This window comes from Belonocnema kinseyi, chromosome 8, assembly GCF_010883055.1.
Source record: "Belonocnema kinseyi isolate 2016_QV_RU_SX_M_011 chromosome 8, B_treatae_v1, whole genome shotgun sequence".
Taxonomy (NCBI): domain Eukaryota; kingdom Metazoa; phylum Arthropoda; class Insecta; order Hymenoptera; family Cynipidae; genus Belonocnema; species Belonocnema kinseyi.
Genome location: NC_046664.1, coordinates 129,950,048 through 129,969,019, shown reverse-complemented (window position 1 = coordinate 129,969,019; position 18,972 = coordinate 129,950,048). Strand labels below are relative to the sequence as shown.

At 35.4% G+C, this 18,972-nt stretch overlaps 1 pseudogene; it reads left to right on the top strand.

Annotated features, from left to right (window-relative positions):
• LOC117178703 overlaps nucleotides 1-18,972 on the top strand; it is a 235,152-nt pseudogene that overhangs the window by 186,662 nt on the left and 29,518 nt on the right.

Sequence of the window (18,972 nt, the reverse complement as noted above, 5' to 3'; positions counted from 1 at the left end):
ACACTACATTACAAGAACCTACACTGTGAGAGTGCTTGCGATTGGCTAAGAAAAGTATTTGTAAAATTCCGGTTTATATTTGATCCACCCTCGTATAATAAATATGCCGGGCTGATCTATCATTATTTCGAGGCTATGTTCAGATTTACGTGTTTGTCCTAATCGCTGTAAGTAAATGTCGGTAATGTCAATCTAAAGTTTACGCATGTAATATTTTATTTACTTTATTTAATACATATCTTATATATTCATAACATACCTTTTTTGCCGCAAATAAGCGTTAAACACAATTCACTCTTCGCCCACTTAACCGAATGGCCGATCCGAATGCTACTTTAAAGGCGTAAAATATGAAAATACTCCTGTATAATGGCTTCTCCCCTGCTATGGTGCATTTCGGGTAGCGACATCGCGGTAAATTTCAGCCACAACCACGTATCACGACATTGAGATAGGTGGTTACAGTCTGTAGCGGAATCAATACTACAATCCGGCAAAAGTTTCGTGCACCCTGAGGACACGGAGTGATCCAAGGACTACCGCCTTCTGCATTCTCCCCGCAAGTGTTTTAGCATATTGTTGATACGCAGGGATGCTTTTCAGGCTATTAACGAGTGAAAGCTTGGCACCGCCAAAAGCACCGCTGATACGGACGATTAGTTTAACAGAATATTCTGGGTACAATCGTTGCAACTCCCTTATAAGGTCTCGATACCTCTCTTTCTTTTCATTCTCCTGGGCTATGATGTTTTTGTCAGCTGGTGCCGAAAATTCGATAACGAACATGGTTCGCTTCTCGAAGTCAAGAAGAACCATGTCAGGCCTCGAGTGTGGAACAGAAACAATTGTCGAGAATATAAAGTTCCAGTATGTGCGGCACTTCCCATTTTCGACAATTGACTCGATTTCCCTAGGAGCATTTAGAGGAGCGATATTAAGGTTAATGCCGTAAGAATGACAGAGATAGTAATAAAGCACTCTTAGTGCCGCATTTGTCCTTTGGATGTAGGTCGTTCCCGCATGAGTTGGACAACTAGATAGTATGTGAGATAAATGCTCGGGGTTTGCATGGCACCCCCTGTAGCTATCATCGAGAATGTCTTGGCTCAAAATGTAGCGACGGTATGTTAAGGTGGAAATGACACCGTCTTGGCATGCCAAAATAAAACCCTCCGTACCAGACCTAAACCCGGGCGATTTAAGGAATGTAAAAATTAGCCCACACGACATTGACTAATCCTCCACATTTCTGTGGAAGATAGCGTGCATCCTCTTATCGAGGAGCTGTTCACGAAAGTTTTTCTCTTGTGCTTTCTTAATCCGGAATTTCAGAAGTCAGTCCTTCAGATAGATAAGATTTGATGCATTTTGCTCACCCCTAATATTGAAGTTAAATCCGAGTGTTTCAGCAGCCTCCTCCGCTGCTTTATACAGAAACGCTCCTTTGCCCACTTCTTCGTGATTCCTGACCATTTTAAGAAGAGGGTCTCTTTCATTTGCGACTCTATGTGCTGTACCCAGAATAATCCTATTGTGAAGATATTCAAGACCCAATATTCCGCGACCACTTTGACGGCGTGAGATGTGCAGTCGCGGAACAGAAGACTTAAGATGCATGCTTTTGTTCATGTGCATCACCTTTCTTGTCTTGATATCAAGGGATCTGAGCTCGTTCTTCGTCCATGGAACTACTCCAAATTAATAGAGTACTACCGGGACGACAAGCATGTTCGTTGCAGATACTTTGTTCCTCGCCGACACTTCGGAAGACCAAATCTGCCGAATGAGACGTTTGTATCTGCTTCGGAGAGTATCCTTCATAAATGTCACATCCTGAATGCGGCTCTGTGGCACGCCCAGGTATGTATAAGTCTCTCCAGCGCAAAGGTGTCGTATAGCGCTTCTATCAACGAGCTCAGGATCTTCAGGGATGCCATTAAGTTTTCCTGGCTTCAAAATCCTCAAATAAACGATTTGCGGATGAACCTTTAAGCTTTTCAAAAGACAGATGATAAGTCAATGGGAGGTCGAATCGAAAGCTTTCCGATAATCAATCCAGGCCATCGATAGGTCATGCTGGTAGATCCGGCATCTTTACAGACACATCTATCGATGAGCAGGTTCTCCGGACATCCTACTGCGCCTTTCTTTGAGCCTCGTTTTTCATATCTTTCTTTCCACACAGGTTCAATTGCCCGAAGAATCCTATCATTTAGGATAGCTGTGAATATCTTATTCAGTGTGTTTAGACAAGTAATTGGCCTATAATTCTTCGGGTCAGCTATGTTGCCTATTTTCGGCAGGAGTATCGTGGGCCCTTCCACCAACCACTCCGGAATCGGCTCTTCCGACTTTAAATATGAGGTGAAAATACAGGCCCAATGCTGATGGGTTGTGGAAAACTGCTTCCACCAGAAGGTTTTGATACAATATGGTCCCAGTGCGGAATAGTTCTTCATCCCTCTTAATTCTTTTTTCACCTCCTCAGTAGTGATGGGTGGGAATTCTTCATCGGGTGTTACGAAGGCATCACACAGGTCCTTGAAGCTATTTATATTTTCTGAATCTTCGTCGAGTCTATGCTGCACTTCTTAGACTTCTTTCCAAAATACTTCGACCTCCTCTGGTTTGTGCGGGTGATCGACTGTAACTGGAGGGTCTTGGAAGAGTCGAGATGGGTCAGAGAGAAACTGTTGATTTTCTTTGACCCGCCACTGCCTCCGCTCTAGATTTCTCTTAGCGACAGATAGTATCCGTATGCTCTCACCAATATGCTGCCTGTTGGCGAGCAGCTTAGACTTGTTAAGTTTGTGATGACGGGTCCGCAGTTCGCGCGCGAACTTTCGAACCTTGGCGGTAAAATTCCTTCCAGATGTGATGTAGTAAATCACATAGTGAATGCGGGACGCGTATTGTCTTGCCTATCCTATCTTCATGGCAAGTTGATGCATTCGTCTCTTTGTTTTATGATGAACCGTTGGTTTTGTTTTACGGTTCACATCGGCCAAAGTTCTCGCTGCATTATACATACAATAAATGATAGTCCAGAGGTCGGATCCTTCGGAAAAATGTTCACGAAGCTGGTCATCCATTTCAGCCAGATCTTTAGGCTTGATAGAAACCTGGGTGTTGATGATTCTCCGGTTTACAAATCATCGCGCTTCCTCTATCGGATGTCTGCCCGCTGTTGGTCTTGGTGTCGCCTCTCTTTCTCTGTTGCCGGCTTGTTATGAATGTGGTAGAGTAGGCGTTCGATCGTTAGGCTTGAGAGTAACCTTGGTGCTGATGTTTCTCCGGGTCATAAATCATCGCTCTTCCTCTATTGGATATATATATATATATATATATAGAGAGAGAGAGAGAGAGAGAGAGAGGCGATATAATAAATAATCATTTTGACGTCTACTTAGAAAAATACAAATATCTCCTCAAAGAGAACTGGTCATAAGGGTCCCTTTCTTGTCGGCACTCACATATCATCAAAAACTTAAAATATCTATTCTGGGTGTAATTCGACGTGGAAGTTTGTAAGATTTTGTGTGTAGCTTTTTTATGTTCAAGTTATTGTATTTCAAAGTCAGCAGTGATTTTCATTTAATTTTCAAATGAATTATATTTCAAATGAATTTAAAAAAATTTAATTGTCAATAAATATTTGTTATCAATTTATACTTCATAGGTTGTATGTGCAGTTTGCAAGCACGTTTCCGTAACGTATGAGCCCTTCATGTATTTGTCTGTGCCATTGCCTCATGCTATGGAGACACAACTAAGCGTCACTTATATTCCTGCCAGTAATGAATTTCCAGTGAGGTGTGTCGTTTCACTGAATAAGCAAGCAAAAGTTGGCAAACTGATAGAGGAACTACTGAAAATACTCGGTAAAGAACACGTAGCAATGTGTAACATTGCTCTAGCTGAGGTTTTGGAGAATCACATCACCAGGATTTTGGTAAGTTCTTTTTTAAAACTAATAAGTATGTGAATCTTACTTTATCACCCATTAATTATTAATTTTTGTACATTTTTAATAATTTACCTGATAATTGTATGATATATTAAGAAAAATAATAGTGCCAACATACAGTGAGACTTGACCGCTTTCAAATGAAATCAGGCAGTCTAGCTGGCGATATTATGGAATTGTTTGGAATTATTGTGAATGCATAGCTAATTAGAATTTGTAAAGGTGTATGTGGGAAAATGTTATTACAATTGATCAAAATCAGGAAATGAGAATCTTAAATAAAAATGGTGAGAAATATTGTTTTCAAAGTAAAATATGACAAAAAAATAAATTTTTCTGCATAATAAGTCTTTTTAAAAACATTTATTTATAGTTCCCTTAAGTCATATTTCTTTTGGTGGTTATTTTAAATGTCGAGTTAGTTTCGATCCAATTATTACAAAGCGAAAAAGTTGCTCCTGTTAAAAACGTTAATTCTGACCTCGTTCCTACCGTTACCTGGTAATGTTTTGAAACTTGAACAAAAAATCTAGAACGAAAAGAACTAGAAATAATATTTCCATGAAAGTATTTTTCTGATGTTATACTTGACGTTTAAGTGAATACACATTAAATCAACAAGGGCGTACTAACCTAGCTGTGAATTCAATCTGGATGTTACTCGAACATTTTGCTTTCTCATTATGATTATATACCAAAGTATTTCCTTCCTCATAGAGGAAGCATTAGTGATTTTGCACTTTAAAACATTGATGAATACTGGAGATTAATTGAGTTGTGTCGTATCAAAGTGTCTTTTCTATTTATGCGAAAACCTTAAATTATATAAATTGAAACATTTTTAATACAAAAAACAATTTTTTAAATCCCATTGATGAAAAAACGGTGTTATCCACATGCCACATCCATCTATCCACACACAAACACATCCGGACTATTGCTTAGAAGGTTGTATTATACATTTGTCAATTGAGAAACGTTTCATTGAATGAGATTTAAAATATCTGAAATTGTAATGACTACAAAGCTTTCTCAACAAGGAAGCAAAAATTAACAACATTAGCGAGTGTCACAGTTTTACCATCCCCTTCGACAGAGATTAGCCATGCCTCTCTTTCCTTTTATCTCATTTATCGATCTGTTTTGACCGTAAGTGTGCTTACTGTTTACTCTTCTCTTGTCTTTTTGCGATCCTACATCATAAATAAGTAGATGCAATCAGTGCTCAGTGTTGTAGAGCAATGGTGCATAGATCGTTGTTTATCTGTTAACCCGGATAAAACGGAATTTATAGTTTTTACCATAAGAAGGAAACCTTTATTTTAGAAAACCCAAATTCTACGACAGGGGATTAGAACTTGCAAAGTTAGAATAATATTTAAGCGTCATATTTGACCCCAAATTAATGTGGAAATTTCATGTTGACGCCGTGATAAAGGAAGTTAATAGGGAAATTCCGTTATCAACACTAGTGAACTCCAAAATCACTCTGATCTGCTTCGAAGCAGATTTCAGTGAGAAGGGAGAAGTAAGCAGAAATAAGAAGGCGCAGGTTGGATATCTTGTGGAGTATGTCAGTGCAGATAACCGAATTCGATGAAAGATTGCTTTCTGAACTTGTAGAGGCGCAATAGGGAAGATTCGGCACTTAAAACACAAGATAACTGTATTATAAGAAGAGTTTGCAACTGTTTTAAGAATGTTGAGGAGACACTTCCGAACAGGCCTCCAAAGTCTCTAATGATAGACGCTCGATTCTTACACGAGGGCCTCATATATCTAATACATTAAAATATCTTCAGAACCGCTCACAAAAGCCTGCAGAACGTCAAGCGAGGGCCTCTAGAGTCTACTATGAGTGCATGCCGATCCTTATGTAATATAAAAGAAATCAAAGACATCACATTTTGTGAATGTGATGTGCTGGCGTGTCTCAGAAAACAGAACCTCGGTATTAGTTTCTTAAATCAGAAAATTTTGGTGAAATCTCCTGTGGGTTAGTATACACCTTTATGGTAAGGATTGATCTCATGGGAGACGATTAAATTTAAGGGCACCGTACATTTGATTTTACCTGAGTGTATCAGTATTTAATGCTGTTCCCACCAATGAAAGAAGAGTGATAACCAACCCGCCCGAATGTCTTTTTCTTAGGTTTGCTGGACATGATTAATCAAAACTGATTATCTCTCCAGCTGAATCACTTTGTGAGAGGATTCCAGGTTATAATTAAGCATCCAAATCTAAATTTATTTCGAAATCCCTCTTTTTCAGAGGATTCCGCGTTGTGATTAATTGTCAAACCTAACTATTCAACTAGCTTGACCCCCTTTAATTTGAAAGATTCCAGTTCATTAACATTTAAAATACGAGAACAATTAAGGAAATTTACATTCTACCTCAATTGCTACTCCCCTCTCCCTGAGAGGATCACTGGTCGCCAAAAATGTAATTTCTAAAGTTGATGTATCTTTTTATACCTGATCATCTGAAAAGGGAAAGTCTGAGAAGTTATCAGGGAAAAACCTGATTGCCAAAGCTAATTTCTTCTCTTCTGACGGAAGGTCCACAATGAGATTCGCAAATGTCGATATTATAATGTATATTTGTATTTTACGTCATACGCTATTTCCTACCAACTACCGCAGCCAGTAAACTAAAACTACGAAACTGGAACAGTGCTCGGATAGTTGGCAATAACGTGTGAATAATGTCAAATATGCATATGGATAAAGAAACAAAATCTCGTGCTGAGAAAACTACTACATTCCATTTATGTACAAAAATGTTTTAACTATAGCAGGGATGGCCACGGACTACTTGCAGTTCTTTTCCTTTTTCGGGATTTTTCCACATTTGTTCCCTTTCTTTCAGTGCTTATGCGAGCTTATCCGTGGTCCCACCCCTGCTCCCACCTCTTTGAGCTCCATCCTAGCAAAGGCGGTAAGAGTAGGGTTTGATGAGTTGACAGATTTTAGCTCCCAGAGCTCATCCGTGGCCATCCCTGAACTATAGGATCTGACAGTGCGTGACTCATTCTGTAATACCTTTTGCAAAATTGATTACTATAGTGACTACATATGATTACCTATAGTGCCTGGCATCATTACAATTATACGATGCATGCTTAGTTCGCTTAATATAACAAAAGTAATAGTTATTTTATCAAGTTTATCTTCCTATCTCATATAAAAAATATTATGTCGAGAAGTTGTAAGAGACCACCAAAAGGTCGACCAATGTGTGTTCTTTCAATGGACCCCTTTTGAAGTTACATTAATGTTACATTACAAGTAATAAATAAGTTTTCCTCATACAAACATAGTGAAGAATTGTTTTGAATTTTTTAAGTCCGTATTGGTAGATTATGCATGGTCATCAAGTGTCAATTGATCATTCGGAGCGATTCGAAAACGCAGACTATTTAATTAAATGCAGTACTGTTATGTTTCCAATATAAAAAATATCCTTACATAAATAAAGGTAAATTATTTTGTTTAAAAACTAAAACAACGGTATTTATGTGCCACGGAAGCTCATAAAAATTTTTAAAATAAGTTGCTCCTTGCATCTCGAAGACACGAGCAAATGCACTAGATATGGTAGTGTTTTATTTCGAATATCAAAAAATATTTTCACATAAACAAGGAAACTTGGCCAGGATGTCGAATACCATGTCAATTTAGAGCATTTAGTCGTCGAAGGAAAAATTATGGATGCTCTTTTGCCAATTAAGATTCATGGTTATGTATAAAATTGATAACTATGACTAATGACGAATTAATAATTTAATATATTTTGGTCGTATTTTAGTGTTTGCTATATAAAAATATGATTTTTATTTGAAATTCATGTTTTCTATCTAGCTGATGGTTTGTCCCACATTGCACCCCCGGATGGTAAGGCAAGATGAGCGAGTGTACAGGAAAAACTTGTTGCTGATCAAGATGGGCGTCGGATATTTAAAAAAATATATAATCAATTTAAAGCATAAGGTTCAAGTTTTAATTTGAGCTTAATTAAAAGTCCTGCGAACGTCATGTACGCGCCCTGCGTTGTTTAAAAATTTTGACAAAAATCTTAATTTGCCCAAAAACCTGACGTGGTAGAAATATTTTATAGTTTCAGGATGTCCTTTGTACGGCAATAGCTTGAAATCGAGAAATTGTTCTAGATTTCGAAATTGGTGCAAGAAGTGCACCTGATTTTTTGTTGTAATTTATACTTTTTTATACAAATTGTCCGTTTCCTTCTCTTAATATATTAACAGGTTCATTGTGAAATAAAACGTGGCATGAAATTCAAATATCAGAAGAGGAGGATTTAAAGTATGACGAAAGTTAACTTCAAAGAAATCATTCAATAATTTTTTCGGTCCTTGATGGAAAATTGTTTACATGTAAATACTTATGCATTCAAGTGAGAAAATAAAAAAATCGAGTTCAATCGTTTGTATCTAACTTCAAGTCCAAGAAATAAGCCTATTCTTGTTATTCCGCTCAATGAAATCCATTATAAAGCGAGAACAAACAACTGCCTTGAGTATTGCCTTTTTCTAACGTATTATTTTTAAAATGATTCAACATTATTCTCTAAAAAATGTTTATTTTAAATGGTATCGACCAGTGAAATTGAGTAATCAAGATGTTAACTTTATTTTGATTCACTGTTCAATTTTTTATTTCGTGGTAATAATTATCAGAAATATTTATTAGAGAAAAAATATTCTATTATCTCCGATGAGAAATTAATACCACGTAGATTGATTTCCGGTCAGATGCTGTTACCACTAACAAGGGGAGTGCGCCAAACGTAGTACACGAATCCATACCCTCCCTTTCTTCCCCGCTCTTTAGCTTCAATCCTCTTATCACTATATTATTTCTCCTATCTGCCTTCTCTCTTCTCTTCATCCTTACCTCCATTGCCCTTATCCTTTCCCTATCTGCTCTCTCCTGCTTTTCATTCCTACGCTCTCCCACTTTCTCTTCTATCATAATCTATCACTCGTCTATCACGGCCTGCCCTCCACCTTCTCCAGCCTTTTTTCCGCCCTTTCCTTCCACTCCCTAATATCTTAATCCATCTCCTTTATTTTATCATCTTTTTCTTCCTTAGCGACACTAACTCCCTCTGCAATTGTTCTACTTTCCCCTCAGCTCTTTTACTTCCCTTTTCCATCTCTCATCTCTTACCCTCAGGTCCTCCCTCATACTTTCCATCTGCTCCATAGCCCCCCTTACGTCCTCCCTCAATCATCTGATCTCGCCTATTAGCACCCCGATAGCCTCCTTCTCCATCAGCCCCTCCATTTTTAGGGGGGGGGGGGTGACGGACGTGTTCTTACGCTTTTTTTAAAAGGACTCTCTAGCGCGTTTTTCTCCTGACTCTCTTTGCTCTCCCTTTTCCTCTTCAAGTGATCCTCCCCCTCACTTGCACTGGACGCTCTCTTCCTTGCCTGATCTCTTCTTTCTGATGTTATAAACACGGCGCCATTGCACACGTCATGAATAAACTCTTTTAAAGATGGCATTTTTCAATTATAAACCAAAATGTGGTAAGTCCTAGTTTTCATTGTCATGTTTTCTAAAAGGGAGTTCATGACTAAGCTGGCATCCGTGTTTACGCCAGGATTTAAAATACGTAAGTTGGGTATGGCTGCACTCAATGTATTTGCGATGCTTTGGTCATTCAGGTCTTGATCGCCGAGGTCATCAATTCGGTTATCCTTTCTCGTTGGGTCACTTCCATTACTATGGTTCATAGTTATGGTTTAGATTTGGGTATTAGCCACTTAGCCGCAAGACATTTTTTTTGTAATCCCCCCGTTTTTCACGCAAAACTCCAATTCCTAGACCTTCAATAGCCGCCATGCCTAGAATTGCCTCTACTACTGGGTGTTCAATGGGAGTACTGATAGAAATGATCTCGTAGGTGATAACCTCATTATTTAAATTTAAATTTACAGTTCCAAATGATTCAAAAGTCAGCGACTCAAAATTGTGTATGGTGGCTGGATATCTTGTAAATTCTATCAATTTTTCGCTTTTCAAAATGAATGTTAGCGGGGTTTCGTGGATTAGTGTCAAGCGGATATAACCCCTTCGGAAGGATTAAGAATATAGGGTAATCCAGTTGGTTGCTGATACTGTGTGGTTTCATGGCAAAAGGAAGGCATTTCAAATTCGACTTGTTGCCCTTGTAACTCTATTATTATCAAACTTTACAATTTTGCCACTTTTTTGCGGTCTTTAAAGCCAATAAATATATTTCACATTGGAATATATTTAAACTCAATTTCTCCTTTGAGAAAAAAAAGTTTCTGTATTAGAAAATTTTGCAATTGTGCCAATTTCTAACTGTTATGGCCTGACAGTTACCTGGCAAATTCCATGGTAATAATGTCTTGATTACGAGGGCTATGATGCGCAAGTAGCCAAGTTAAATTAAAACACGATTTTCCTAAGTGTTAACTACTTTTTTCGGTTGCTCGTTATGGCGTTTGGGTAGTAAGGGTTGTGATGGAATAAGGCTTAAAGGCATAAGGGGGACACATAGCCTCAAAATGTATTCCTCCGAAAAAGGTAAAGAATATACATTGAGAATTCTGATTTCTTGAACCCTTGCCACAATTCTTCGTTCTAATCCTCTTATAGAGGTGGATCAATGATCATCACTTCTATATCGACAATCCCTGCACCTATTTCTTGAATTGGCCCTGCATTGAATATCGACTTTAATATCCAAAAATCTCGTCTACCCTGTATTAAAAGAAACACGAATGCTCAAACTCAGCAACAAATCTTCCCTTCGCTGAAGCGTCCAGTTCGAGTCGGCACGGATGAGCCACATAATTTTGTAACTTGAGAGGACTCAAAAACAAAATCACGTGATTTCGGTTTTATTTCAGGTGGAACTTTATTCAAGAATTCGGAAAATGAACAACTTCGGCCCATCAGCTGATCATGCGATTGGGTGAATTAGTAAATAACAATTATTAATACAATTATTGATATTCACATTGTTTTTTATATTCCAACTTAGGGATTTATAGACTACTGTCCGTGTGGTTATACAAGAGTGAAGCGATGCCACACCGGAATTTTATTTATTCCTTTAATTAGTATGCCTTTATTTTATTTTTTCAAGCGCAATATATATATTAATAATTCTTTAAAATAAAAGAAAAAGAAGTAATCTATACATTGATTAGACCCACTATAATATCAATTTTTGCCTCTTTTGGTAATTGATAATTTCTGATGCTGATTGGGCAATTGGAAATTTCCTGGCAATTTTTCTAAGAAAAATGTACTTTATTACAATGTTTCTATCCTCTATATAGTGCTGGATCGGGTACCAAACTGTGCTGTCTCCTTTGCGCCCGGAATTTTTTGTCATAGGATAAATTGTGAAATCCGGGTTCTGGCTCGAGTAAATCGGGCCTAACACATTTACTGTAGGAGAGATACGCCACTATTACTGTTCGAATCGTCAGTACGTAAAAAAACGTCGACCAACGTCGGCAGTCGTCGGCCGATTTTTAGGCTATTCAGATGTCAGTAATATTTGGTAATTCGTACAAATAATGCTTCATGCTGATTGTTATTTATGTTGTCAACCATTACAATTGCAAAGCTTCCTATTCTCATTCTATTTTTGAAATAAAAATTTTAAATAATAGTTAATAAACGTTCATAACGTTAATACTTTAATTTTAAAATTATTCAACCGAGAAACGTTTATTCTGAAGAGATCAACAAAAGAGTAACTTATAGAATTTAAAATTTGTTTTCTTACAGTTTTATGTTTATTTCAATAAAAACTGTAAGAAAAAAAGATTATTTGCACGAACAAATCCAAAATACCCCACTGTGTGACGCTGCGTTTTACGCCCTGTGTCGGCCTTTCGTTACAAGCCGCATCCGTTATCTGTGCATTCCATTCTCACAATGCAATTTCCTCTAGACTTAAATACCCTTTTTAAAATTATTTTATTTAAGAAAAATTTTTGTATTGAATTTCAGGAATGCTCAGATTAAATTTCCAAAAATAATATGCGCATATGTGAAGGGGGTATGTAACAAAGGCATTTGAATTTTTAGCAAAGTAAATAATTGTCAACTAAGGCAGATGCATTTTCAATCAAGAAAAATGAACTTTTAAGAAAGTAGTTGAAGTTACAACGAAAAAGGAAACTTCAATTTTCAACGAAAAAGAATAAACCTTAACGAAAGGCAGGTGCATTTTCACAAAAATGGTTAAATTTCTAAGTCAGAAAGACAATTTTAGACGACACTTAAACTGTACACGGGAAAAGACGAATTTTAATCCAAAAGGACCAATTTTATATCCAAAACAGTTCATTTTCAACAAAAAAATTTAAAAAGCGGGTAAGTTTAAAAAAATATTATTAGATTTTCAATTAAATAGTACAATTTTTAACCAAAAGATATAGATTTTAACAAAAAGTATAATAGTAGAATTTTCAAACAAATAAAATACTAATTCTATTTTCGTTATCGTAAATGGTAAAACTTCTTTCTTTTCGGCTAGATGGAAAAATATTTGTATTCCAATACATATGGTGCAAGATTTGTGGTTATCGATTTATTTAACCATACATATGCAACAATATTTATCATTAATTGAGCTCATTGACATTCTCGGCAGATTACGAATTTGACTGTAACATTTCAGTACACAAGTAATATTCCAATCTTTATGCTAATCATTTTCAATATAAAAAGAGCTTCTATCATAAGATGAAATATTTTTTAATATCCTACATATTATTAAGAATAATTAAAGAAAATAAACCTTATAGCATTAAATTCACCGAAATTATGAGCGTTAAAATTCAAAAATGTTCAATTTTCAATATATTCTAACTTTTTTGAATTTTTCAAAAATCAGTTTAGAGTTTTTCTATCAACACCTAAGAGAACAAATACTGCAATTTTTATCAAAATTTCTGACAATCGCTTAAATTCTTAAAATGACTTGACATGGAATTGTTCATATTAAAAATTCTGTCACTTATTTCAGTAACGAATTAACAGCCTAATAATTACAAAATTGTAGTATAATACAGAAATAAGTGAACGTAATTAAATAAACAAAATACAACATAATTCGTGTGTAAGCTTGATACTATATTATAATATTAAAATTGTATGTCAGGATATAAGGGCGAAGCCCAACTCAAAGTTTTGAGACAGCCCTGCTGAACTAGCATCAGCCGTTGGAAAATCTGGAGAAAACGTCTGTCTGCTTCTGGGAAATATGACGGACCCTTTTCTTCTACACTTTTTTCTACTCATTTGGCACGCTCCTCGTCTCATTAAACTCAAGATTATTCTGATCGACTTTTAAAGCGGAAAGATAATTTTTATTCAGTTTTATGGACAAAATAGGAATCACTGTACGTTACCACACAATTGAAGCCATTGAACAGCCCGATAGCTCCATTCAATTACTAAATAAAAAAATTCTGCAAAAATGCCTTCTAAAGTCGAGGTTCTTGATTTTCTGCGGCGATATTAGTCTTCTGCTGCATTTATGGATTACCGGTTATTACTTGAAAAGAAGTATAGCATTCCTTTAAAACAGATTTAATTAGGTACGCAGTAAAAACAAAGTGTGAATCTAAAGCTAACGTCTGAGTACCATATACCTCCAACAAAAATAATTCTTGGTATACTTAGTATACTACACAAGGGATTGTTTTCTCGGACTTGAAGTACGAAACGTGACCGACTGTCAATTGTTTTTACAGTTTTGCGGCAAAAACAATCGACGATAGTTTCGTATACCAACTATGAGCGAGATAGAAACCCATCTTGAAATAAGCTGCATCAAAATTGATCCCAGAAATTTTACTGTGTGTCTGATTTCCCTTTTCAGAATATTTTTCATCAAATGAATCTTGATTCTAGTTGTATCTGAGAGTATTTTCCGGGCAGATTTTTTTGTTTTGTTAATGCACAGAACCAGAATGTCAAAAAAACATATTTCTTTAATACTCACGTGGTAAATTCGATTTTGGGACCTTGGCGCAAAACAGTAAAAGTGATCGATTTCATTTACGATGACAAGTCCGTGTGATAAGTCTTACTTTTAAATTAATTTTGTTCACATTCAGCTACTCGAAGTATTAAAATAAAATAAGTTTAAATGACGTGCTTTTTTTAATAAGTATAAAATCATTGATTCCAGTAGTGTTTGTTTAGAAAAAAAACTAAAAACTAACCCTGGAAAGAAACGAGGGAACAAAAGGAGTCATAAAAATTTCACAAGAGAATGTTGTGAGATCACTAAAATTCGCCAAATAATGACGACCTCGCAAGGTACAAAAGACGTTTAGAAGGATGGAAAAAAGCTTAAAAAAAGGATCCGAGGGGTTGATGTGAGGTAGGTTGCGTGCCCCAAAGGAATGCAACTCTGTTTGGGTGCTTTTGGCAAGGAATACTGTCATAATCAGTGAAAACATCTTGACTTTTCAAATATGTAATATTAGTTTTGTTTTTTGTAAACATTCCGTACCTTGGACTTAGGTCTAAAAAGCGTTATGTAATGTACGGACGACTTTTGGTGAGAATATTTTTAGGCCGTTTAGAATGTGTTTGTTTTTAATCATTAGGTTGTCTAAAATGGTCAGCTTTTCGAAAATCGCCCATTAATATTTTTTTCTATTTATTCGAAGTTAATTTAAGCGTATTAGCTATATAGTGAGTCCACGACCGTTTGTGAAATTATTTCTACTTTTTGAATTATGAGATGTTAGAAATTTTACAAAGTTCACCGTGAACTTTCTTAGTATAAATATTGGTAGATACTTGAAAATAAAATGTATTAATAAGTTGATTCATCAAATTGTAATTCAATGTCCTTTATTATTTATAATATGTCCCTAAACACGTGTTCTTCAAATAGCCAACATTTTTGTACAAATACTCGCTTTTTCAGGTCTTTAGATTCTAACTGAAAAAATCACTGTTAAATGATTTTGACAAAAAGTTTCTTCAATACTTTCAGTATTTAAAAAAAATATATTCTATGTAAACCAGTGAAGAATACGGTGAAACATTTAATAAAAAAAATCCGATTTCTTACTTTTTCTAAAGAATTATGCGAGTAAGAAAATTGCTGAATTTTTGAAACAAATACGTATCATTCGTGCAGTTTACAACAAATTTCAAATATTCGGTCGTTTCAACAATAAGTGCACAGTAAAAGTCCGATTACTTGCTGTCCGATAAATTTCCACTACCCTTAAAACGTCAATTAGTGTGCGTACAGCACGCACACTAATTGTGGTTCTCCCACTACGTGTGCTATTTTTCTCATAATTTGCGCCCATGATTCACGCATGCACGCTCCTAATATTGTGCCCCTACAGCCCCGAAGTTGAAAAGTTATCGGACTTGTACTGTATATATAAAGATAGAAAATGCGCAGAGATGTGTGGAAGAAAAGATTGGTTGTCTAGTAATGTTGTTATAAAGACTAGAGGCGTGAAAAACAGCTCTGAATACAAGACATATTTTCTGATTTAAAAGCGCTATCCAAATGTTATGAGAAGGACTGGTTACAAAAGTGAAATTATGAAAACATTTCAGAATTAAATTTTGATGAGCTGAATCAATTTCCTCATAAAATTACAAAAAAGAGAAAAAACACTGTTAATTAAAATCGGTTGACATTGTGAATATTAATACAAAAATACAATAAGACTCAACTGGAATGGAAGATATCAACTGATTTTTCATTATCTCTTTTTTTAAATATTTGTCTCATTGTAAAGGACGATTCTAAAGCCGCCTAATAACATTTTATTTATTTGTATTTAACCAAATTCTAATTCATCTAACAATAGGAGGGTTGCGTGATGCAAGCAGTTGTCGTTATAAGTTTTAGATGTTAAATAGGCACAGTAAAAATTTTGGATGCTTTATATAGTTTATGAATTTATAGAGGACCCATGCCCCTTCTATCTTCCTCCTTGAGTATCCATTATATTTTAACAAACAAAAAAGTAATAATGAATAAATAATAATAGAAAGTTTAAAATTGTGCCATTTCATCATTTAGTTTTTACGAAAAATTTTCAGAATTATTACAAGTCTGCAATTATAAGAAGCCGAAAACGAGACTAGTATGGGATTTCGAAAATATGCATTAACTTGTTAAATTAAACATTTTAATACGAAGTTGATCGCATTTATCAAAAAATCGGACACTACAAGAAAGATGCAACAATTTTAATGATCGATTGAATCTAAAAATGATACACCAAATTTCTTTTCGCAAATGGGTTTCCTAACCGATGCTTTTTTCGAAGTTACAAAAAGGAAGGTCTGCACGTACTGGAAAAATCTGGCTGTTTGTACCAAATTATGGGTACGAACAGCACCCTTTTCAGCTTCATTTATAAGGAAAAAATCAGGTTAATTGTATCGAAATTTCAAAACATTTAACTACGGCATTTCAAAAAACCTAAAGTTGCAAGAGTACTATTGCATTAATTAAAAAAAAAAGTAAAACGAGAATATCTCAGAAAACTTATCCATTTTTATCCAATATTCAATAAAAAAGAAATCCTAATGATATAGAACGGTACACAACCTGGCGAAAATTGTCAGATTTACGTGGACAGATTTCTTAATTAAATCTTAGCCAGCTTTTTAAAATATCTCTATGAAGAATAACATAATTATTCTAAGTAACTGTGTGTCAAAAATGTATGTTTTTTATAAAGTGCACAAATATCAATTACTTTTTTTGTGATTCCACTTCTGTTCATAAAAAAATTAACTCTTGTAGCTATCTTCTGCTAAAATTGATTTATGTCTGAAGCGGACTGGCGTCTGACCGTATAATGTTTTTACATGCCTTTTTCTACGTAGCTCAGTAGTAAACACACATGTTCTTCATTCGCCAAGAAAGTTTTTTAAACAAAATTCTAGCATCAGAGTGAAACTGAGAGGAAGTATTACGATAGGAAGCACAGCTATCAGTCTAGTGGCGCCTCAGCTGTCCATTACTGGTAACTATTTCCACACTCACACCACTTCACGTATATCCATTCTCACACAACCAGACGCCACTCGTTGAGCTTCGTGACGATTGTCAAAAGGTGCCGGGTCCGACGTATGTGGTCTGTAGAGAGAATATCAGCTTTTGCCTTTTCTTTTCATAAAGTAGTGTTATCGGGTTTTAAGAGGGACAAGTTAAATCAAATCTCACAGTGTCAATACAATTGCAGAAGAGGAAAGTGCAAATTGTGTCAAAATCAGCTAAAAACGTTTGTGCAATTTTGACAGTTTGCAGGCTATGTTGTTATTTTCTTCCCGTTCTTCCGATATTTGCTCTGCAAAATGTTGATGTTTTACAGGTTTTCAGTGTTTACTGACACTATATAAATGATTTGAATCTTAATTCTTCTTCTTTGTCGCTGTCGTTGTCTTCAGATTTTGAACTACAGTAAGACTGAGGGACCCTGTAGTAAGGGCCAAGCCAAAGACCATGTGGCGGGGGAAGATGGAACGGAAGTTGGAGCCAGCGGAAAAAGACGCGAGGTATTCAAACGCCAATAAATAATAAACCTGAATCGTGTATTCAATCGGATTGGGAAAATCAAAGTAATTAATAGTTTCGAAGTTAAAAAAATAGACAATAGTACTAGCAATGAAATGAAAATTTGAATTAAAAAGAAAAACAGTATTATAAACCCATACACCCGAAAAACACGTAAAAAAGGAAAATTTGAACAATTTAAAGTATGCAGCGTGAACCCACAAGATTAGTAGAAGAAGTTATCAAATAAAAGGGAATAGTAATGGAAATTCGCATTGTAAATATATTAATAACCCCCTGTGTAACTCACGCAGCAGGAAAAAATGTAAAAAGGAAAAACTGTAGCTATGTGATTATGTGAAATAAACAATGTACGAATGTTAGCGCTAAAGGAAAATGCTTCTAAAGCTGTAATAATTATTTTGATATCGTAAAGTACTTAATTACATACATGGTTAATATAATAACAGAAACATTTTAATTTTAGAAGTTTTATAACAAGAATTCATTTCGGACAATGTAACATGATTTAAGTATTACCGTTTTAGTAACGACGCCTTAAGTATTAGGAAATTATTTTTTTTATATTAATAACTTTTATTTTGTTTAATAATGATTGGATTAGTTTAGAAGAACTCTTAGCCAATATAGTTAATATGGTACAGAATAAAGTTTTTCGACTATATTATCTTGTAAATATTTATAAAATACGAAGGTATCGTGAGAAATTAATGATTATATCGATTACTTCATTCAAAACTGATATTGAAAATCTATGAAATGAGAGCATTACTTACGGAATAATACTTATAAATTCTTGTACATAAATTACCGACACATGTGAAAGATCACCTCATGTTGCAATAAAAACAATTTTAAATGATATTATGATAAAATTGCTGATAAAAGTATCTGTAGTAAGGAAATGAATTTTTCAATTAATTAGAAACACCAATGAACGATAACTTCTACAGAATATTAAAAAAGATTACAATGATACTACGCAGTCTGATAAGTACCTGAAAATTCTAAGAGATGGCATTAGTATTCACTAATGTGAACCATTTTCGTCGAGCTTGATCCTTCAAATGACGCCTGTCAAAACTTCAGCCATTTATGTTTACGCATTTACAAGTTACAGCACTGAGAAGCGACTAACGTCCGAGTTTTTTTTAATATGGAAAAATCTGAGTTTCGAGTTTTGAACAAACACTACTATCTTCGCAAAAAAACGATATCCGAGACCAAGGCCAAGCTGGATAAGTATCACCCGGACTCTGCACCGTCGATTGGAACGATTCATAAGTGGTTTACCGAGTTTCGTCGTGACCGTACGAGCACAGTTGATGCTGAACGATCTGGGCGCCCAAAAGAGGTCACTACACCAGAAAATGTCGAAAAAATCCATGATATGATGTTGAATGATC